This window comes from Protopterus annectens, chromosome 1.part2, assembly GCF_019279795.1.
Source record: "Protopterus annectens isolate FY-2018-M chromosome 1.part2, PAN1.0, whole genome shotgun sequence".
Classification (NCBI taxonomy): Eukaryota; Metazoa; Chordata; order Ceratodontiformes; family Protopteridae; genus Protopterus; species Protopterus annectens.
The window spans coordinates 85,276,948-85,295,456 of NC_056727.1; positions in this window are offsets into that span (position 1 = coordinate 85,276,948).

Sequence of the window (18,509 nt, forward strand, 5' to 3'; positions counted from 1 at the left end):
TCGCTGAGACAGATGCCTGCTTTCAAAGCCATGGCCTCAAGCTCAATGCCAAAAAGTGCATTGTCATCCCTTTTGGTAAAAACTCTGTACCCATGAACTACCACATAGGCGGTAGCCTACTTAACACTGAAAGTGTGATAAGAGACTTTGGGACACAGGTGGACAGTAATCTCTCCTTTGATAATCACATCGCCACAGTAGTCAGGAAATCCTTCTACGTGGCACACCTCATCACAAAAGGTTTCTCATCCAGGAAAAAAGAGATCATTGTTCCCCTCTACTCATCACTCATTAGACCCATTATAGAGTACAACACCTCTTTTGGTATGTACCTCACAAGACATCTACAACAATTGGAAAGGCCACAAATATTCCTCACAAAGAGGATTACTGGCCTCAAACAGATGCCATACGCAGACCATCTCAAAAACCTGCAGCTTTACTCCGTCATATATTGCCTACTCAGAGGCGATCTCTGCATAACACACATAGCTACATCAAACCCAGAGCTGTTGGACATGCTCCACTTAAAGAAATCCCAATCCCTATGAGCTACATGCTCTAGGGACCTAAACTTTATCACCACAATAAACAGAACATGCTGGAGGGATAGATTCCTGCCCCAGAGACTTCCCATACTCTAGAACATACTACCTGTCTATATCAAACAAAGCTCCTCATTAGCACTCTTCAAGAAAATTCTTGATGATTGGATGGGAGATAGGAAATTCTCCCCGGGGATCAATTCTGTGGCTCTGCTTGACAGTGGCACAGGAAAATAATTTTCTTGGGTGGCGAAAGCCAGGATACCTTTTGGTAAGCCTAGTACTTACCTATGAACCTATGAAATATAAAGTTGTGCTTATTATTATTTATTTTTTTTTATTTTTATTTTTTTATCAAGAATCAACTTAATGAGCTGAACGAAGTGTTGGGAGACCATCAATATGTGTACATGTGGTTTAAAACAGCCATTTTATTATATTTATATATATATATATATATATATATATATATATATATATATATATATATGTATATATTTACTAAAATGCTTCTTCATGTACTAGTTGTTCACAATAAGCAATGTATTTTGTATTTTACTTTACCTGCTTGTGAACTAAAACCGAAATAAAAAAATTTAAATTTGAAAAAAAAAAAAGAATATATATATATATATATATATATATATATTTTTTTTTTTTTAAACCAAAAAGTCATTGCCAAGAATCATCTCAGGGGCTCCACAGAGCCATTAAGCATTATCATCACTCTGTCTCTATTACCATAGCAACCTGAGAGCGTCTGTTTCTGTTAGTGTGTCTGTGTACTGCATACCAGAGGCTCGTGATGCACTTGAAGGAAAGCTTCACTTCACTGCAACTTCAAGCCTAAATTCCCTCCCTTTCAGTCAGACAGCAGCCAGAAAAAGAACAGAGAGCAAACAGATAAAAAAAAAAAAAACCTCCCAACAAGCCGCCACAACAAGAGAAGATACACTCCTGCAGCCCTCCCACCTGTCACTCAGCAGATGTACAAACAAACCATTCTCTGCCAAATTATCCCAACTCACAGTTCTATCCACCCCCTTCCCCTATATCCAGGCTAAAACACCAAATGTCTCTTCCTAATACACAAGCATCAGTAAACCTCGATCACAAGCCGCAACCCACAGCTTCCTGGAGACGAAAACAGAAACATATAACAGCTGCCAGACCAAGCTGCATCCATGCACACCATATCAGGATTGATCAAACAGCACTCAAAGCTATGATATCTGTCATAATTAATATTAACTATGTTTAGAAAGAATAATAATAACATTTGTACTAGCTGCCAGACATAGAGGCATCCATGCACACCATATCAGGATTGATCAAACAGCACTCGTAGCTGTGATACCTGCCATAGTTGATATTAACTATATTTAGACAGAATAATGATGACATTTGTAATAAGAGCTTGCTACTATTATTTAACCAGGATATACATGACATTTCTAAATCATACTTTAACTGAAGAAGGCATTAGTCTCCATGACAGCATTTTTTTTCAAAACACTCTACTGTTACTGCTATTATATATGATAATTTGTTACATTTGAGTCTGAACTCTGATGACTGGTACTTTGCTGAATTAGTTATACACACTGAGCAGAGTGGAGGAGGGGCGTTGACTACAACTCTGATCTGAAATATATAAGTATCCTGCTTTTTTTGGCTTATTTATACTAATTATTGTTTCTAGCAATTTATATACAGCACTTTTTATTGCCTGCTGCATAGTTTTTACTGTGTTTTATTGCTATTAACTAATCTGCATGGGTAACTGATTTGTTTGCAGTTAAAAGCATTCTGTAGATTCTCTTTGCTCCTTTATCTGTTTAAAAACTTTCATTTTGTGGCTTTCTGTAGTGTTTACTGTCTAAAGAGTGTAGGCTAATAGCTTTAGTATTGGTCCCCAACCTCCCTCTCTGTTGGTGTCTTTGTTGTTATACTTGGTGGCTTTGCAGTTGCCCACCCCTACTCTAAAATTGATCTGGGACACCCTCCCAGTCTAGTGTCATTAGCTCATTCTACCTAATACAGAGAGAACATCTGAGAAGGCCTTCTGTTCCTCCTTTCTCCCTTTCAAAAAAAAAAAAAAAAAAAAAATTGCCTGAATCTCCTTGTGTTCTGACTGTGCTTCTCAAACATTTTGGAAATATACAGTATATTTTAGAGCATTTATTATAACTATATTTACCTTAATATTGCTACAACTCAAGTGCTCTAAGTTGTACTGCATCTGAATTGTTTGTGTGTTTTAGCTGCTTTTTCTCTGTATATGTAGACTAGCTACTTATTCTGCTGTATTACTGCCTCTTAAATTGTTTTTCAGTTGTACACTTGCCTTGCTTCATTTAAAAAGTTTTAAATTGCAAATTTTGTAGAGTTTTATTCGCATTTACTGTTTAGGACTACACACTCAAGTGTGTTTGCCTTTTCTGTATTTATTTACTGATTTATTGCATTGTTTAGCCTGTTTTAACAAAAAAATACTATCTTGCTTGCTCGTTTCCCACCTTTCCAAGCTAGTCCAGATCCCAGGCTTTGCTTGTCTCAGGACTTTATTTTCTGTGTTCAGAGCTATCCAGACCTTGCTGTGGTAGAGGGAAGTCCTACTGCTTACAAGTGGGAGTGGTGAGCATTGTACTGCCTATCTAACACTAGGGAAGTGGTTTCCAGCTCTGAAATTGTAATTTTATTAGCCTTTTTGGGCTGATTTCTATCCCTTTCAACTTTCTGGCTTAAAAACGCATGTGTTTGCACATTTTTCACGTTGTGCAGCACCGCGAGGCTACAGTTAAACTATTCCAGGTGCCAGAAAGTCTGCTCTTCAAAATTTCCCTTATAACTAGCTGGTTTCTCAGTAGCACTAAAATCTGAACCCCCGTGACTAGCACTTGCTCTAGAACCAGCTGGAAATCACTAGGAAGCCTGAAACTGATACAAGCACTCAACTCTCCTTGTCAATAAGGAGAAAGTAATTGCAGGCACTAAACAGCCTATAATTGCAAAGTACCTTGCAAAGGTAAGGGAAAACAGCTCTTATACTTTACAAAAAAAGCACCTAAACAGGCATGTCAAAGAGTCAGCTTCCAGTGATTTCTCCTGTCCACCTGGTGAATCTGGGCATACTGAGGCAATGCGACCCCTGCCTCATGTACACAAACAACCCTCTCCTCCTACCACCCAACACTACAACCTGCGAGAGATGCACTTACATAGTCAAATGGGAAGCAAAGCTCTCTCTGGCCAAGATTGTGCTAGACAGTCAAGAGGAGAAGGTTAGCATCTGCACTAGACCTCAAGCAACTCATAGCCCTTCAAAATCCACACCATCAGCACCCACACATAGCAACACTAATCTCACATATGCGGAGACCCTTAACATTAACTTGCCCAAGCAACAAGGACCTCTGAAGCTGAAATGCATACAAATATCAGTCACAACCAAAGTGGCACATAGCTCACAACACCAGTGTGCCACTCAACAACAGCCCCTAAGGCAAGACAATGTACTCAACACTTTAGTCATAGGTGACTCTATAGTCAGGCACACTGATGTTCCACTCACCAGGCTGAACAAGGAGAAAATTACACTCAGCTGCCTGTCGGGTGCCAGGATCCGCCACATAATACATGCACTCAAGTCACTCCACAACAAGTATAAATATGACTCTGTCATTGTCCATGCTGGAGTAAATGACTTGAGACGTACCTCCCTGGACTACATGAAAAGAGACATGGAAGAGCTCTCGGATCATGTGGCCAAGGCAGGTATGACCCTAGCCCTGAGTAGCATCCTGCCTTCGCCCAGAATGATACTACAGTATAAGGACAAAATGACTGACTTCAACAATTGGCTAAGCTTCTGGTGTCATTCAAAGTGGATCCAGCATCTGTCTGCCTGGGAAGACATGATCGACAAACCATGATGCTTTGCCAGAGATGGTTTGCACCTGTCACCCCTGGGATTCAGTTTACTGGCTAAAGCTCTTGCCACCCCTATAGTGCCTTTTTTAGGCAAGGTTCAAAGGACAAAACCACCACCATAACAGATACAAGCATGCAAAATCTGAAGGTAATGCTACTCAATGCTAGAAGTCTAAACCTCAAAATGCACTCTCTCGAAGCACTCCTAAAAATGGAGAACATCGATATCTGTGCAGTAACTGAGACTTGGTTCAAAGCTCCAGAGTGCACTCCTGCAATACCAGGCTACAACTCTTACCACACTTTTTGGCCACAAAACCAAGACATCCAAGCTAGCTGCCCAACACAATGCATCTAAAATTCTCCAGGTGCAACTAACACTAGGTAAGACTGCAATCCAAATTGTTGTTTGCTAAAGATCCCCCACGATGCCCCAAGAGTCTCACTACACCTTTCTAAACATACTGGAAAATATTAAGATACAACCAAACACCATAATACTGGGTGATTTCAGCTACCCTGCCATTAACTGGGAAAACGACTTGGGTACCAACTTCTTTTCCCAACGATTCTTGGAATTCATAAATTCCAACACCCTGGATCAACCAATCCATTGTCCTTATCAGGGTCTCCAATATCCTAGACCTGGTCATTACCAAAATGGGATATAGATGCTCCACACCAGTGGTCACCCCCTCATTGGTCAGGTCTGACCATAAGCAAATCACCCTTGCCATCCACATCCCACCGCCACCCCCCAGTAAGGAAACCTCCTAAAAACACTTCTCCAAAGCCAACTTCATGCTACTGAAGTCAGAAATGACAAACGTCATGACACCCATGCAGACAAGATCTGAAAGTTCGACTGCAGAATCCTACACTAAGGCACTGTAAGAGCACATCCACTCGTGCATGAATCGTGCCATCCCAAATAGAACCAAGATGCTCTCCTCCAAAAAAAGGAAGCCAATCTGGCGGTCCCCTTCTATAAACAAACTATACAACAGAAGGAAAAAACTGTTGCAGAAAAGAGGAAAATCCCAGGATGCAAAACCTCCCTCACCAGCCTCAGTAAGAAGCTAAGATCCCTCATAAAATCCTCAAAAGCTAGTTACGAAAATAAAATTGCCAAAGATTCCAAAGACAACCACAAGGCATTCTATAGTTATGTCAAGAATCTAAATGGCAATGCTCAGATCTGCTCTGAGCTTCAACAGAATGGCATTAAATATACTGATCCCAAGGATATTGACAATATCCTGGCAGATTGATTTAGTGCCAACTTCACTCACCTCTCACCCCCTATAGGGCCCATCTCAATACCAAACGATTGCCAAATTCCAGTAATCACGGCCACACAGGTAGAAACCACACTCTCCAAAGCTAAGAATACAGCATCCATGGGACCAGATGACATCCCAGGCTGTGTACTACATGAACTACAAAATGAACTGGCACCTCACCTAAGTGTCATGTTTAATCATAGTCTCATATCGGGCTTCATGCCCACTGAGTGGCGCAGAGCTACAGTTATCCCAATCCACAAGGGGGGATCCACCTTGGTCCCGGGAACTACCGTCCCATTAGTCTGACGAGCCTGATCTGCAAGGGCATGGAACACATTATCATGGAACTTATAAACAAAGACATTGGCAACCTTCAAACACTGGACCCCACTCAGTTTGGGTTTGTGAAGGGCCGATCTTGTCTCCTGAACCTGATTGATTAACTTCTTCGAATCAGTCTCCAGAGCTGTGGACGAGGGTAAGGCGGTCCACACAGCCTATCTGGACCTCAACAAGGCCTTCAACACCATCCCCCACTCTGGAATCATAGATAAACTTACTAAGCTGGGCATAAATCCCTTTGCCACTCAATGGGTTGCCAACTGGTTTACTGACAGAACCCAGACTGTAAAAGTAGCCGACTCCAAATCCAGCTCCAGACAAGTGACAAGCAGAGTACCTCAGGGTTCAGTCCTGGGACCACTCTTGTTTGGCATCTACTTTTCTGAAGTAGGCCAACACTAAGGGACTCTGGCTAACAATGTTCACATATGACTGCATACTGGGAGCCATTACTGAATCCCCAAATTATGTGGATTTTCTACAAAAGGGCCGTACAGAAACAAATGCCTGGTGCCAGAGCCATGGGCTCAAGCTTAATGCCAAGAAATGTATAGTTATCCCCTTTATAAAAAAAACATGTACCCATGAATTACCACATAGGTGGCAGTACACTAAACATTGAAAGTGTGATGAGAGACTTAGGGACACAGGTGGACAGTGGTCTCACTTTCGATAACCACATCGCCACAACAGTCAGGAAATCCTTCTCTGTGGCACACCTCATCACTAAGGGCTTTTCATCCAGAAAAAAGGAGGTCATTGTCCCATTGTACTCATCCCTCATTAGACCCATTATAGAGTATAATGCCCTGTTTGGTATGTACCTCACAAGACATCTGCAACAGCTGGAAAGGCCACAGAAATACCTCACTAAAAGAATCACAGGCCTAAAGCAGATGCCATATGCTGACCGTATAAAAAAACTCCTGCTATACTCTGTGGTATATCTTCTACTCAGAGGCAATCGCTGCTTAACATACAAGGCCATGTCAAACCTTGAGCTGTTGGACATGCTCCACTTAAAGAAATCCCAATCCCTCAGAGCCACACGCTCCAGGAATCTAAACCTTATCATCACAATGAACAAAACATGCTGGAGGGATAGGCTCCTGACCCAGAGACTCCTCATACTCTGGAATAGACTGCCCATACATGTCAAGCAGAGCACCTCCTTGGCCCTCTTCAAAAGGAACCTTGATGATTGGATGGGAGATAGGAAATTCACCCCGGGTATCATGTCAGTCGCCCTGCTAGACAGGGGTCCAGAGAAGTAAATATTGTGGGAAGAAATATCCAGGGAATTGTTATGGCTAGGCTTGCATAGGCCATAGGGTCGATAGCCTAGTACAAACCTATGAACCTAATTAATTACTTAAATTATTATAAGTAAAATCAATGAAAAATGAACAAGATAAGTATTCATTGAGTTCAAGTAGGGGAATAGAAACATCTATGTTTGTATTATATGTTGCTTTGTTTAGCTTTTATATAATGTAAATAGTAAACATCTTGACCTACCTTTGTTTGTGAAGAATTATTGAACTCTTTGAACATTCTGTATAATTCATTACTGTTTCTCAGTTTAAGAATCCCTACTTTTTTTTTAATAAAAACAGATGACAACTGATGTACCATATAAGTTGATACTTTGAGAAATGTAGTTGTAAGAGTTATTTTTTTTGGGACAGCTATCTTAGAAACAGTTTTTTTTTTTTCTTCTTTCTAGCATCAGTCCAAGGATTTGTTTATTTTATTCTTTTACGAGTAGGGGCCATACATTCCATTTTATCTGGGATAGACACTATGTTGTTGTTTTTAATAAATATAGTAGCTTCTTCTAAGTCATTAAAAGTTCTAGTCTCATTGGCAAAAGGTATTTTTATCTTGGCTGGAAAGCCAGCTGTGCTTTAATGTTGTTTTGTTTCAACAGTTTTATTATTGGCCAGACTTTTTTTCTTTGTTCTAGTATTCTGGAACAATAATCACTGTCAAACCTTATCAGGCTTTGATTGTATTTTAAAGGTGATTTTCTCCAAGCAGATTTTAATATTAGTTCCTTGTCCAGAAATGAAAGAAATTTTATAACTATGGCTCTAGGTGGAGGATTTGTTGAGTTAGAAGCAGGTTTCCTCAGTGTTCTATGTGTTCTTTCAATTCTAAATGAAAGTCCCTCTTTCAAGTCTAAAAATTCAGGAATCCAGGTTAAGAATGAAATAATGTCTTCTCCTTCAGTGTTTTCAGGCAGACCAACTATTCTTATGTTGTTTCTCCTTTCCCTGTTTTCCAAGTCATCTATTTTGTTAAACAACCAAGTATTCTGTTTAAGCAGAAATTCTTTTTGGAATTCTGCCTCTTTGAGTCATCCTTCAATGTCATTTATAGAAGTCTCTATATTTGTTATTTTTGTATGGTGTTGCTGTAATAGTTCCTTAAGAATATCAGTCTGTTTTTGAGAAGTTAATTTGAGGTTTTCTAAGTCATTTTTAAAGCCATCCATCTGTAAGGTAGATGTCATCAGTTGCAGTTCTTTTTTCAAAGCAGCATCTGGATGAGAATTCCTTGAGTTGTTCATATTCAGTGACTCAATATATCTCCAAGTTACTTGACAGGATATTTTTTGTATATCTCCACCAAAACTGATATTTATATAGTTTAATAGTTTATCTATAGATTTCTGATGTTTTAAACTTGAAAATAATAAAATGTTCCTATTTTATTATACTAGTTTATGAAGCTCTCAAAATTCACTGCACTCAGTTTGCCATCTAGGCTCTGCCCCTCAGGATATTAGCTTTTGAGAGACTTGCCTTACACAGAGCACCTTAAAGCCCTATCCCTCTACTCAGTCTCCTATAGATTACTGAGGGGTGATCTATACCTGGTTTACAAGGCATCCACAAACATGAATCTCCTACATATTCATAAGTCATAGAGTACCAGAAATACAAGGTCTAGGGACCTGAATTTTGTCAGTGACTTAAACAGAACATGCTGGACAGACAAATATGTATCCCAGAGACTGCCCTTCTTATAGAATAGGCTTCCCATTCATGTGAAGCTGAGTTTGCCTAGTACCCAGTTTAATCACAACCTAGACCAGTGGATAGGGAACAGGAAATTTACATCGGGCCTGGCACCCATGTCCCTTATGGATAGAGGTAGCTTATAAATGCCTGGCCCTCGATGTCCTATTTGGATACAGGACATCATTATTCTTTCATGAAAACTTGGCTAAAGGCCCTCCAGGTCATTAGCCTAGTAACAATCTATGAATCTATGAAGCTGAGAGGGCTTGCTTGATATAAATTATAGGGGGTAGCTTGGACTGTGGAATCAGTTATAACTGAGGGTATAGCAAAATCAACTCTGAATTGGTTTACAAGGATATTTGCAATTTCTTTTGGGTCAGGGTGGTCAACATTCCTGTGGACAAACTCTAAACATTGTTAGGTGTTTGTTGTTAACTTTCTGACATAATTTAATAGTTATACTTGGTTTTACTTGCATTTTCAATTGATATTCACCTCTGTTAGTTTGCTTAAAGTATCCTCGCCAGTTTCGGAAGCATGTATGGGTGACACACCCTTAAAGTTTCATATAGGTTCATAGGGGCATAGGTAGGTACTGGGCTATCTGCCCAAGGGCATTTATAAGCCTAGCCAGAGTGTGTCGGCTTTTGCCGCCCCGTTGATTAATTAACTGAGCCTCTGTCAAGCAGAGCCAATGAAGTGATCCCAGGAGTGTATTTTCTGTTACCCATCCACTCATCAAAGCTTCTCTTGAAGAGTGTTAGTGAGGGGCTCTGCCTAATGTAGTTAGGAATTTTGTTCCAAAGCATGGGGCGTCTCTGTGACAGGAATCTATCCCTCCAGCAAGTTCTATTTATTGTTGTGGCGAGGTTTAGCTCACTAGAGCGAGTGGCTCGCAGTGACTTGGAATTCTTAAGGTGGAGTATGTCCATCAGTTCTGAGTTGGACATGGCTTTGTAAGTCAGGCAGAGATCACCTCTGAGTACGTGATATGCCACTGAGTACAGCCGGAGTTTTTCAGTCGAGCTGCATATGACATATGTTTGAGGCCAGTAATTCTCTTGGTGAGGTGCTTTTGTTGTCTTTCCAGCTGTTGGAAGTGTCTTGTGAGGTACATCCCAAATGGGGCATTGTACTCCATGATGGGTCTGATGAGTGAAGAGTAGAGGGGTACTATAACCTCTTTATTTCTAGATGCGAACCCCTTAATAATTAGATGGGTCACATAGAAGGATTTCCTAACTACTTTGGCAATATGATTGTCAAAGGAGAGATTGCTATCTACCTGGGTCCCCAGATCTCTTATTACCTCTTCTGTATTAAGGGGGCTGCCGCCTATGTGGCAATTTGTGGGTGTTTTGTTTTTCCCAAATGGGATGACTATGCATTTTTTGGCATTTAGCTTGAGGCCATGACTTTGACACCAGGTGTCTGTCTCAGTAAAGCTTTTTGGAAGGATGTCCGTGTCAGCCGGAGAGTCGATTATGGCTCCCAGTTTGCAGTGATCAGTGAACTTGGTTAGCCATAGTCCTCTTGTATTTGCCTGTACTTCTGAGAAATATATGCCGAACAGTAGGGGTCCCAGAACCAAGCCTTGCTGGACACCACTTGTGACTGGTTTAGAGTCAGACCTGGAGCCTGCTATTCTTACCGTGTGAGTTCTGTCTGTAAGCCAGTTGGCAACCCATCTTGTGATATAGGGGTTTATGTTCAGGCTGGTGAGGTTTTCTATAATACCCGAGTGAGGAATGGTGTTGAACACCTTGGTGAGATCAGGGTAGGCTGTGTGAACCACCTTTCCCTCGTCTATGGCCTTGGTGACTGTCTGGAAGAAAACCAGGTTTAGTAGGCATGATCTGCCCTTAACAAAGCTGAACTGGGTTGGGTCAAGTGTTTGGAGGTTCCCAATGCCTTTGTTAATGAGTTCCATGATGATGTGCTCCATAGCCTTGCAGACCAGGCTAGTCAGGCTTATGGGGCAATAGTTACCAGGGTCAGTTGTGGCCCCTCCTTTGTGGAGCGGAATAACTGTTGCCGTGTGCCATTCTATGGGCACGTAGCCTGTGGAGAGGCTGAGGTTGAACAGCGTGTTTAGATGGGGGGTAAGTTTGTTCTGCAGTTCGTGCAAGACGCAGCCTGGGACACCATCTGGCCCCATTGATGCTGTGTTTTTGGCTTTTGAAAGGGCTGTTTTCACCTGTGTTTCTGTGATTTCTGGGACACTACACTTTTTCAGTATTGTTGTGGGCCCTTTTGCAGGTGAGAGGGAGGTGAAGTTTGCACTGAATCTATCTGCTAGGATGTTGGCAATATCAGTAGGTTCAGTATATTTGGTGCTATTTTGTACTAGCTCAGAGCATATCTGCGAGTTACCACTTAGATTCTTGGCATAGCTAAAGAAGGCTTTGTGGTTATCTTTCAAATCCTTGACTATTTTTCTTTCGAAGTTAGCCTTGGATGATTTTATGAGGGGCCTTAATTTCTTACTGATACTGATCAGGGATGTCTTTTCTTCTTGGGATTTGCTTTTTTTCTGAACTAGTTTCCTCCTTCTGTTGTATAACTTGTTTATGGCAGGGGTCCACCAGACTGGCTTCCTTCTTTTAGGGGAGTGAGTCTTGGTTGTGCTAGGGATGGCATGATCCATGCATCCTTGTAGATGCTCATAGAGTGCAATTGTAAAGGATTCTACATCTTGGGAAGTGTTATCCTTTAGCATGGGGGCTGTGAAACTTACCATCTCTGCCTTAAGTAAGGTGAAGTTTGCTTTAGAAAAGTTTTTCACTGTGGTTTCCTTGGTTGGGGTGGTGGTGGGGTGTGGACATCCAGGGTGATTAGTTTATGGTCTGATCTAACCAGTGACGGGTTGACGTCCGGTATGGAACACCTTTCGCCCATGTTGGTGATGACCAGGTCCAATATGTTGTGGCCTCTGGTAGGGGAGATTACCAGCTGATACAGGGCATTTGAGATGATAAATTCCCGGAAACGTGAGCCTGGGAGTTTGTACTCAAATAGTTTTCCCATTTAATGGTAGGGTAATTGAAATCGCCCAATATCAGGGTGTTCGGTAGGACCTTCATGTTTTCCAGTGTCTCCAGAAAGGCGGAGTGGTGGTCCTGGGTGATGTAGGGTGATCTGTAGCAGGCCACAATTTGCATTGCAGATTTGCCCGATGTTAGTTGCACATGGATGATCTCAGAGGTATCATGCTGCGCCACTAACCTGGAGGTGTGGGTATCCTTGATGAATATGGATACACCCCCTCCTTTTGTGTTTTGGTCCATGTTTTGTGGCCAAAATGTTCATAGGTTCATAGGTTCATAGGTTCATACTAGGCTATCTGCCCTAGGGCATTTATAAGCCTAGCCAGAGTGTGTTTGGCTTTCGCCACCCATTTTAAATTAATTTTGCTATGTGTTTTTTGAGGTTAGTATACTGTGCCTCTGTCTAACAGTGACACAGAAGTGATAGCCGGGGTAAACCTACAATCTCCCATCCACTCATCAAGATTCCTCTTGAAGAGAGTCAATGTGGGACTCTGCCTAACCTGGACTGGGATTTTATTCCAGAGTGAAGGGAGCCTCTGGGTTATGAATCTGTCCCTCCAGCATGTCCTATTTATTTCAGTGCTGAGGTTCAAGTCTCTCGAGCACGTAGCTCGATGGGATTTGGATTTTCTGAGGTGCAGCATGTCCATTAATTCTGGGTTGGACATGGCTTTATACATCAGGCACAGATCGCCTCTGAGCAGGCGGTATGCCACTGAGTAGAGCTGGAGTTTCTTTAACCGGGCAGCATATGGCATCTGTTTGAGCCCTTTGATCCTCTTGGTGAGGTACTTTGGGGTCTTTCCAGTTGCTGCAGGTGTCTGGTAAGGTACATCCCAAAAGGGGCATTGTACTCAATTATGGGCCTGATGAGGGATGAGTAAAGAGGTACGATGACCTCCCTGATCTAGATGTGAATCCCTTCATGATTAGGTGGGCTATATAAAATGTTTTTCTAACCACTTTGGCCACGTGGTTGTCAAATGAGAGATTGCTATCAACTTGGGTCCCCAGGTCCCTAATGACTTCTTCTGTACTTAATGGATTACCACCTATGTGGTAATTTGTGGGCACTTTGTTTTTGCCAAAGGGATGACTATACACTTTTGGCGTTTAGCTTGAGGCCATGGCTCTGGCACCAGTTGTCTGTTTCTATGAGGCCCTTTTGGAGGATGCTTGTGTCAGCTGGAGAGTTGATTATGGCACCCAGTTTGCAGTCATCTGCGAACTTGGTCAGCCACAGTCCTTCTGTGTTGGCCTGTACCGCCGAGAAATATATACCGAACAAGAGAGGTCCCAGGACTGAGCCTTGTGGGATGCCACTTGTAACTGGTTTGGAGTCTGACATGGCTCCAGCAATTCTAACCATGTGGGTTCTGTCCTTGAGCCAGTTTGCAACCCATCTAGTGACATAGGGGTTTATATTTAAGCTGGTGAGCTTATCTATAATGCCCAGTGGGGTATTGTATCAAGGCTTTTGCGAGGTCCAGGTAGGCTGTGTGGACCACCTTCCCTCGTCAATGGCCTTGGTGACTGTTTCAAAGAAATCAACCAGGTTTAAGAGGCAGGATCTGCCCTTAACAAAGCCAAACTGGGTAGGATCCAGTGTCTGTAGGTCCCCAATATCTTTATTTATGAGGTCCATGATGATCCTTTCCATAGCTTTGCAGACCAAGCTAGTCAGGCTTATGGGGCGATAGTTTCCAGGATCCGTTGAGGCACCACCTTTGTGGAGAGGGACCACTGTTGCTGTCGCCACTCTTTGGGTACATATCCTGTAGTAAGGCTAAGATTGAACAGTAGTTTTATGTTTGGGTTTAGCTCTTCTTGGAGTTCATGTAGGACGCAGCCCTGGACACCATCTGGTCCCATTGATGCTGTGTTTTTTGCTTTGGAGAGGCGGCTCTTACCTGAGCATCTGAGATGTCAGGGGCAGCACTCTGTTGGGATAGATATTTGCCCTTTGGTGGGGAGAGGGGAAGTTTGAACTGAACCTGTCAGCTAGGATGTTGGCAATGTCTGTGGGCTCGGTGTATTTTTGTCATTTTGGACTAATTCTGAGCATATCTGGGAATTCCCACCCAGGTTCCTAACATAACTAAAGAAAGCCTTGTGATTATCCTTAGTGTCCTGTGCAATTTTTCTCTCGAAGCTGGCCTTAGATGATTTTATGAGTGCCCGTAGTTTTTTGCTAATACTGATCAGAGATGCCTTCCCTTTTTGGGATTTTGCTCTATCATGTAGTAGCTTCCTCCTTCTATTGTATAGTTTGTTTATGGCTGGGGTCCACCAGACAGGACGTCTGCCTTTGGAGGATTGGGTCTTGGTTTTATTTGGGATTGCATGATCCATGCATTCCTGAAGGTGTTCATAGAATGTGTTTATAAAGGATTCTGTGGTCTGGGCCGTATTTTCCACAGGCCGGGGGGCTTTGAAGGATTTTGCCTCGGTTTTGAGGCATGTGAAATTTGCTTTAGAGAAGTTTTTCACTGTGGTTTTCTGGGCAGGGGGTGGGGTCGGGATGTGAATATCCAGTGAGATTAGTTTATGGTCTGATCTTACCAGTGAGGGATACACTTCTGGTCTGGAGCATAGTGTCCCCATGTTGGTGATGATCAGGTCCAGTATGTTTTCCCCTCTTGTGGGAGTGGTAACAAGTTGTTCCATAGCATTTGAGTTTATAAATTCTAGGAACCTTTGGGCTAGGGTGTTGGAGCTAGAGTAATGCTCCCAGTCTATGTTTGGGTAGTTGAAGTTGCCCAATATAATGGTGTTTGGAGAGACCTTCATATTTTCCAGTATTCTCAGGAAGGCCAAGTGGGGTTCCTGTGTTTGGGATGGTGGTCTGTAGCAGGCTATAAACTGGAAGGCAGTTTTACCCACAGTTAGTTGCACATGGATAGTCTCTGATGCTTCATGCTGTGCCACCAACCTGGAGGTGTGGGTATCTTTGACGAATATTGATACTCCCCCTCCTTTTGTGGTTCGGTCCAAGTTTTGGGGCCGAAAAGTATGGTATGAGGTATAATCTGGTAGTGCTGGGGTGCTCTTGGGAGCCTTGAACCAGGTTTCTGTTACTGCACAGATATCGATGTTCTCCATGCTAAGGAGAGTTTTGAGTGCATGCATCTTGAGGTTTAGACTTCTGGCATTGAGTAGCATTACTCTTAGTTTCTTATCCCTTGTGATACCTATGGAGGTGGGTTTGTCTTTTGAGCCTTGCCTAAAAAAGGCACTATGGGGGTAGCAAGAGCCTTTGCCAATATCCAAAGCCCAGGGTGACAGGTGCAAGCCATCCCTAGCGAAGCATCGTGGCTTGTTGAGCATGTCATCCCAGGCTGACAGGCATTGGATCCCCTTTGAATGACACCAACACTTAAGCCAATTGTTGAAATTGATCATCTTGTCTTCATATTGTGGCATCATTCTTGGTGAGGGTAAGATGCTACTCAAGGTCAGGGTCATACCGGCCTGGGCTACATGCTCAGAGAGCTCCTCTATGTCTCTTTTCATGTAGTCCAGGGAGGTACATCTCAGGTCATTCACACCAGCATGGACAATGACTGAGTCATATTTGTACTTGCCTTGGAGTGACCTGAGTGCTTGTGTTATGTGGCGGATCCTAGCACCCGACAGGCAGCTCACCGTGACCCTCTCCTTGTTCAGCCTGGTGAGCGGGACGTCAGTGTGCCTGATGATAGAGTCACCTATTACAAGTGTATCAGGTGTGTTGTTTAGCCTTAAGGGCTGTGACTGTTTGGCACACTGGCTTTGTGAGTTATGTGTTGCACGTGTTTTGTTTTGGGGTAGCGGTTGCTTGGGTGTCTGCTTTTGAGGTCTCTGCTGCTTAGGCAGATTTTTATTTAGAACCTCCAAGTATGTTTTTGTGTGTTTATGTGTTTGGTTTGTTGTCGTGGTAGGTCTATGTGAGACTGGAATTGTAGTGAGTGTGGTTTCCTTCTCCTCCTGACTGGTTACGCCAGTACTGAGTTGAGAGAGCTTAGCCTCCAGTTTGGCTATATGGTTGCATCTCTCACATGTGTTGGAATTTGTTGGGAGGAGGAGAGGGTTGTCTGTGTACATGAGGCAGTTGTAACATTGCCTCAAGATTCCCAGATTCACCTGCTGGACTGGAGAGGAGATTGACAACTGACCTTTGGACATGCTAGAATAGTATTGGGAATTCCTTTATAATTGAAAAAAGGGCCAATGGGGAACAAGGTACTTAAGGGAGTTTGTGAGGGTGTAGTGCTTTTAATTTTTTTAGACCTGACTTATATAATTGCTTTAGTGAGCAAGTGCCAGGTAACTTAAATGCAATGTGTTACAGGTAACCTAAATGCAAAAACGACAAACAGTAACTTTCTTACAAGTGAAACAAGGAAATAAGTACAGTAAGCAATGCAGATATCACTAGGGATCCACAGAAGTGCTAAAAGGCCGCGTTTTAGGTGGAATTAGCGTTTCAGGGAAATAAACAAACAAGCATACAAATAAAGCTAGATTCAGCAGGCCTGGATCTAGTCTATGCTACAACAAACAAGGTGTACCAATTTCAGTAAGAAACAGTTAGAATATGCAGGCACTATAAGCCTTTAACCAGATATTCCTTGCTCAGAAGGGCAGAGTCCAGCCTCTCCTCCCACAAGAGTGCAGACCGCAATCCTTCCTAACGTAAAATAACTGGCCTGAAGCCCAAGTGCTTAAACCAGAACTAATACACTTTTAGAATAACAGACACTGAGCTCTCAATCAGCAGTTCCTAACTTAGAAGGATGTAAGCTGCCTGTCCTGCCACCACAGTGCAGGCCACAAACCTTCTAATGTAAAACAACTGGTCTGAAGCCCAAGTGCTTAATCCAAAAGACTTAGAAATGATAGCTACACTTTAATCAAGTTACTACCAGCAGTAATAAATACAACTGAATACTTTAAAACCATGCCTGGATTAGTGCTCAAGTTATACAAACAAAGCTAGATTCAGCAGGTCTGGATCTAGTCTATGCTACAGCAAATGAGGTGTACCAATTTCAGTAAGAAGCAGTTCAAATATGCAGACACTATAAGCTTTAACCAGAAATTCCCAGCTCAGAAGGACAGAGTCCAGCCTCTCCTCCCACAAGAGTGCAGAACATGAACCCTCTTAATGTAAAATAACTGGCCTCAAGCCCAAGTGCTTAAACCAGAATTAATACACTTTTAGAATAACAGACACTGAGCCCTCAATCAGCAGTTCCCAACTTAGAAGGATGTAAGCTACCTGTTCTGCCACTACAGTGCAGACCACAAACCTTCCTAATGTAAAACTGGTCTGAAGCCCAGGTGCTTAAACTAAAAGGCTTACAATGAGTTACACCAAGCAGTAATAAATACAATTGAGTACTTTTAAGATGATGCAAGAGCAAAATAAAGTAAGAAAAAACACAAATACAGTATTTTTTTTTTTTTTGGAAAGAGAGAAAGGAAAGAGAGAAAGGAGTAGCAGAAACTAAGCTGATTGGCCTTCTCAAATGCTCTCCCTGTACTGGGTAGAATGAGGTAATGACACTAGACTGGGAGGAGGGTCCCAGATCAAATTTACACTAGGGCGGCAACTGCAAAGACACCAACTATAAAAAACTATACCAACAGCGAGGGGGGGGGGGGAAACAAACTGCAGAAGTGTTACTCCCAGCTGAAAAGCAGCAGTGAGCCTTTAAATGAAAGTTTTAAACAGCTAAAGGAGCCACTAGAAAAAAGAGTTTAACTGCAACAAGTTATCATAAACAAACAACCCAACAGATGCTTAATAAGAGTGGACAATTTCCAGTTAATACCTCACACAAAGTGAAACTAGCTAGAAAAAATACACAGTACACAAAGTGCTATAAACAACAAAGAAATAAAGAACAAAATAAACAAAAAACAGGATACTTAATGTTATATATTGTAGCTTTGAGTTTGCTGAGTGTCCTTCCTTCGATAAGCTCACTGTAAAATGGCTGAACACTCACAACTGAGCTTCTTAGGTAACAGAAAGTTGAAACCTGAGACAGCTTTTAAGAAAGAAATCTCAAAAGAACCAATGAGGTGCTTAGTCTAAGCTGTAGTCCAGGAGACCTCAGTCAGCCAATGACCTCAAACAATTTTCTCTCACTGAAATGCCTGATGGCTTTGGCTAAAAGTGCGGTATGAGTTGTAGCCCAGTAGTGCTGGAGTGCTCTCTGGAGCCTTGGACCAGGTTTCAGTTACTGCACAGATGTTGACATTCTCCATACTTAAGAGTGCTTCGAGCACATGCATTTTGAGATTTAAATTCCTGGCGTTGAGTAGCATAACCCTCAT